At 39.8% G+C, this 6,000-nt stretch overlaps 1 protein-coding gene across 6 annotated transcripts in view; it reads left to right on the top strand.

Moving 5' to 3' along the window:
* Nucleotides 1–1,208: 1,208 nt before the first annotated feature.
* LOC139450440 (glycine receptor subunit alpha-2-like) overlaps nt 1,209–6,000 on the top strand; it is a 302,790-nt gene continuing 297,998 nt past the window's right edge. For all 6 annotated transcript variants that reach the window (XR_011652225.1, XR_011652226.1, XM_071232142.1 and 3 more), the window contains exon 1: nt 1,209–1,376. The gene's annotated coding sequence lies outside the window, so the exon portion shown is untranslated. The remainder of the gene's footprint in view (nt 1,377–6,000) is intronic.

Raw genomic sequence — 6,000 nt, 5'->3', positions numbered from 1 at the left:
GTGTGTGCAGTGGATGAGTGCGTGTTCTGGGGTTTCTAGTTGTTTGCAGTGTGGGCAGTTACCTGTAGTATGTTTTTTAAATTTTTTTAGATGGTTATTTAGGTTGGTGTGTCCTGTTTGGAGTTTAGTGATTACTCTGTCGATTTTTTTTGATGGATGGAGAATTTTTGGTTTGGTTAGTGGTTTGCTGAGTACATTTTTGATTTGGCTATTTGAGTTTAGATAAAGGTTATGCCATTTTTTGGTGATTTTTTGCTTGTTTACGCTTTTAATTTCTGATTTTGAGATTGGTAAGTTGAAGCTTATTTCTGGGATTTTGAGGGATAGTTTAGCTGCTTTATCGGCGTTTTCATTACCGTATATTCCTACGTGGGCGGGTATCCACAAGAAGGTTATTTGTTTGCCTGCCTTAGTTAGGTCGTTGGAGCTTTTAAGTATTTGATTTTTCGGTTTTTTGTATTTTTGTTTTGGAGGGCTTGCAGTCCACTTAGGGAGTCGGTAAGTATTAGGATTTTTTTTGTGGTTCTTGGATTCTTGATTATGGAGGGCTGAGGCCATGCCCATTAGTTCTGCCGTGAATATTGATTGGTTGTTTGGGAGTCGGAAGGATTGTGTGTTTTTAGTTGGTGCTTTGGTGCTTTTAGTGCGGATCCAGATGGATCCATCATCCGCGAATTTTGATGTGTTTACTTTAGGGGATAGGCCCACGAATATATCGTTTATCATTATATTGAAGAGGGTGGGGCTGAGGATACTGCCCTGTGGAGTGCCATTTTCTAGGGGACATTGGTCCGACAGTGTTTGGTCTATACCCACGGTTATTTTACGATTGTTTAGGAAGTCCTCGATGTAGTTTATTATCTGACCTTTGAGTCCTATTTTTTGAAGTTTTTGTATTGAACATGAGTTGTTGTTGTTAACTTTTATTTACGAGGCGCCTGGTTGTGACAACACATAATGCAAACTCCCTTACAGACGCTTGGGCACGTACAACACCATTGAGAAAACACCATTGTGTAAATTCTACTGGTCTACACACGTTTGAGCCAATTATTGAGCTGTGTCATTCCGACAACTATTTAGGTAGAATAGCAAGCAAGGATTGTGTTGGAAATGATCAATAGTAACCATGCCGACAGTCCCCAGACACTGCTACTGGCCGCATACTGTAGTGTGGAATACCATCGATTTTCTGTGCTGCAGTGGCAGCAGTGCACCCGAGATGCAGGACCTATAGATGGTAACGTCAGCACCTTTATGGAGCATCTCAGTGGTTACAGCTTTATGTGTGATTAACTCGTGAGGGCATTCACCAAGATCACGCATCTTGGATTAAATGGACCGTTACTGATTCGGCTGATACCATGGACACACTGGTATGTAGACATGCTTGGCATCATGCTCTATCTTATGCGTATTCTTTCATGTCAGTTAGGTCAGGGTGACTTTCCTGGATATGTTAAGTTACTGACAAACGGGACGTAATTCCTAGCTGTTGGTTCTCAGATAATATAGCAATAAAGCCGACTAGATCTAATTGTAAATACAATTCGTAAATATATACGTTAAGATACCAGGAAATTGATATTCCTGCATCTATTACTGTACCGAAAAAACAACGAAGATTCCTGAAACATCGGTTAGACAACCGTATGTAACATTCATACATATATATTCCTGCACCGCGTCTGTGCAAACATCATCTCTCGTTAGGATGCTTATCGAAGGCCGTTTTATTTTGCTCATTGACTTCCACACTCCTCTTCACCTCGTGAATGACAATTTGGGATAAGCAACACTGTGCAGCCCTTTGTAAATGGGGATGCCTTAAGATTTTGTCTGCATTTTACCACTACCGCTGCCGCCACAATATGTTCGAAAGTAACGGGGTCCAAGGAGATCTCAGAAAAAATATGTCTTCTTAATAGCCCTGGATATGTTTTAGTCACATTGACGTGTCATGTCAAAGTTCAAGGCAATCTTCGAAGTTATTGCCTGATATATGTTCGTTTAAACGATTTGAGGGTGAGGACAATTGTGAGGGTGAGGACAAAACACAATTGTTTTTTGGGAAGTACACTATTCAGCGCTACTAAGCGGTGTTATTTGCTGTTTGTTTTGTTAACTGGGCTTGGGCGGGGGGATCCAAAAAAACTTCTAAATAGGGCCATATATCAATCAATTACTCTTTACGCAGAAATCCATGGATTGTTATAAAATCACCTACGTCTGTACAGTTAAATTATATTTAAGTAGATATTGAGAAAATTTCAACATTCCCTCCATATGTATAATTTGAAATGTGACTGGAAAATTCTCAGCACTCTTTCATGAATAAACCCACCTAAGCCTCCGCCCACTGAGGTCAGGTTTAACAATTCATTAATGTTGTTTTACGGAAGAGGGAATATTGCTATACCGCGAGAAAGGATAGAACGAGAAAGCGATGTCCCCCTCTCTCGGCCACCATACAGTTGAGCAACAAGGCGTCTGATTTTGAGCATGTGGAGTCCAGAACTGGGATAAACAGTCCACAATTTCGCAAAACCCCATTCACTGCGGTAATGCTTTCGGTTAGCTCTAAAACGCATGGCGATATATATGCGGAATATGATTTAGTTGGTTTGTTTCTTTTTTTTTTTTTTTTTTTTTTTTGGGGGGGGGAGGGGTCACAATAGTGTATAGAATGTAATGGAATCGGCCATATAACAAAAGTAAAAGCGGTAATTCGAGAGGTTTCTGAAATATTTCGGATTGTGGCCGTAGAATAAAAGAGCCTCGACACAATATGCATTCCATTTAGTTTTTGTTTTGTTTGTGACTGTAAACAATTTTCCGTATTCTGTTATTTGTGGCCCAATTTAACGTGCGGTTACCTCCAATCCCACGATGTGAATAGAAATGCAAAACATGTATCCTCATTAATTTATTTAATGTAACTGTGCTGAAGGGAATCCTTGTAATTCACACATGAGTAGATGTGAGAAATCATAGTTATATAATTTCAAAACAATTATTTCACTTGCCTCTGCATTTCGACAAGCTCTTTCCATTTCTTTTAATTAGTTCGATGGGTTAATTGTATATGGTTTGCCAGAAGATTGAGGCGAAAATTACACAAGATGAAAGTGTTTTATAATTCTTCTTTACAAAGTTACGGGGAAGTACACAGGTACACCGGACATAAAATATACATTACTCAGAATGAAACGCGGGGTGTTGTATATCAGACATGTTATATACATCATTATAAATGAAAGACGCGGGGGAGTATGTATATCGGACATAAACTATACATCACTCAGAACGATAGATAACGAAAGAGGGGTTGTATCGGATGTATTATATTATTCATACTTCAGAATGCTGTAGATGCAGACTAATGTAAGCTTTGAAACATGCTAAGAAGTATCCAAGCTGGATATTGACGATTGTTTCAGAATGGCATTCTACCCACATATACAAGTTAGTGGTAACCTCAAATACCTCCTTAACTTGACCCTATCACATATACATGATGCAGGTAATGCAAGCTCAGAAGTTTGGTGTGCAAATTTATAGTAAATGTATAAATATAAATGTATAACTAACAGATATAAGCGGTAAGACGGATATGACTCCTCATGCAGGCATGCACCAGTAAACCAGACCTAACAGAAAGGAGTATATATAGTTACTCCATAGTGTTTTAGGAACCAGACGGCTTCAATTTGAAATAAAGGAAAGATCTATTGAAGCAAGTCCAAATAATATATTTATATATTTAGCCTAAAATCACGATGATCCATGGACAGTGCATTGTGTATGTCTATGTTGGGCATTGCTTAAAATATACCCACCGCTTCGCTTGTCATGTTAGGCGACAATCGATGGTTGGTTGGTTGGTTGTTTAACGCCGCACTGAGCAATATTCCAGCTATATGACGGCGGTCTGTAAATAATCGAGTCTGGACCAGACAGTGATAGACATCATGAGCATCGATCCATGCATTTGGGATACGATGACATGCATCAACCAAGTCAGTGAGCCAGACCACCCGATCTCGTTAGTCGCCTTTTACGAGAAGCATAATCGCCTTTTAGGGCAAGCATGGATTGCTGAAAAGACCTATTCTACCCCGGATCTTCACGGGGACCACAATCGATGGACCGGGTGGGCATGCTTGTATAGTGACTTCGTTAATTGTGTGTCATGTACCCCGATATAAATACATGTAAATAAACGATTGGTTTAAGTATGAACAACGTCCCACGCCGACATGTACGATGTCTCGCAATCAACCAAATAACGAACCTGACTACCCGAGGCTCGTTAGTCGCCTCTCATTATACGATTCTAAGCCGGACTCCCCAATCGATCAAGGGAATATTACCTGCATGCTCAGCTTTGCTGTTACTGGTTCTTGCAGTAAAATGTTGGTCCACATGGGCAGAGAGCAAAATAGTGATTGATATTATAAGCAAACATCCAGCACGTCGGAGGACGTTGAACCTCCGATCCATGAAGTCACCTAGTAAGACAATTGAAATTAAGCATGTGTTGCTGGGGACCACTTCTACACAAAATCAACTGCCTGAGTGGTCTAGTGGATAGACGTCTGCAGAAGGAGTGAGTAAGTGGGTGAATATGTATTTACACTGCTTTTAGCAGCATTCCTGGAGTATCATGGCACAGGACACCAGAAATAGGGTTTACTCATTGAACACAAGTAGTATAGGTAATGGGGGTTCTGGACCACTTCCACTGGAGCCAGATTTATATACCTATACCACCACTACAGGTGGCATTTTTTATGCCAAAATGATTATGCGATTCAACGATAGTCATAAGATTAAGTTAAATTGACTCCAGCTCACCACCACCTGGAGCCATTCAATGCTTCAGATGAGCCTAAATGGTAATGAAAATATTCTTTATTATTTTTATCAATAAAGCGATATTCAACATTTTTATTAAATTCTTCGTTCATTTTACTAGGAGACCAGACTACATAACTACACTCTTCTTGAAAATTGATAAGAAACAATTGATAACCGTATTTGGTTGGTTTGACATCACTGATATAATAAAAACCTTCTGGTAATTCTCTCCATTTAAAAGCTTTTGTCGATTGTTGTCTCCATTATTATATATTTATGTAAGCATTTGTCTAAATGTGATCTAACGATAGTAAGCAATCTATTTTTAATCTCCAACCAGTTCTTTGGTTTTGGCACGGAATAATTGACGTGCTTGTTGCCTCCCCTGTTCTATGAACTTTTTTTTCTCGTCTTCGCTAATACCACTGAATCTCCTGCTTCATTGCGTTGTATTTGGTGAGTTCCGACAGCACTAAACGAAACTCATCCTCGGATATCTTACAATCGACCATTGCTGTCGAAATATGATCCTCAATGCTGTTCAACTTTGCTTCGATGAGTATCCGAATACTTTCGTGTTTTAATGCTTTCTTTTGCAACCTACGAGAAATGAATTTTATTGCTATTCCTGCCAGTCCCGAGGCTCCAGCCGCTATTTCCATGCCGAGCACGATAGGCGCGGCGATTATAGTTGATAAAAAACTAACATCTGCTACACCGAGTCCCATGCCAGCTGCTACAAGCGCGGTGTCATCTCCGTCCAGAGCATTCACGGCTCTGCGATACTTTTTATACAATCCAAGTCTCAACTCCCTTCAATGCTTCAATAATAAGGGTAGAAATATTAGGTATTGCACTCAAGTTAATATCACTGAATTCTGTAACCAAATGTAAACTAACATTTTTTACGCCCGGACGACTATATAACATATGACCTGGGTTTTCTGGCAGGGGAGAGACTAACACACTTTTTCGTTTTGACAGGATATAAGCCGCGAGTACGATGCCACTATTTATTATCTTAGTTAAATTATGCGCCTTACCCATCATCACGTAGGGTGGGGTAATGACGATATTCAATAGCCTCTCGATGTTTGCTGCGACCATAGTCCATTTATCCTCGCCGTTGAGAATAATATT

Source organism: Haliotis cracherodii, unplaced genomic scaffold, assembly GCF_022045235.1.
Source record: "Haliotis cracherodii isolate W230 unplaced genomic scaffold, xgHalCrac1.p SCAF_8, whole genome shotgun sequence".
Lineage (NCBI taxonomy): Eukaryota > Metazoa > Mollusca > Gastropoda > Lepetellida > Haliotidae > Haliotis > Haliotis cracherodii.
This window is presented reverse-complemented; position numbering and strand designations above follow the sequence as displayed.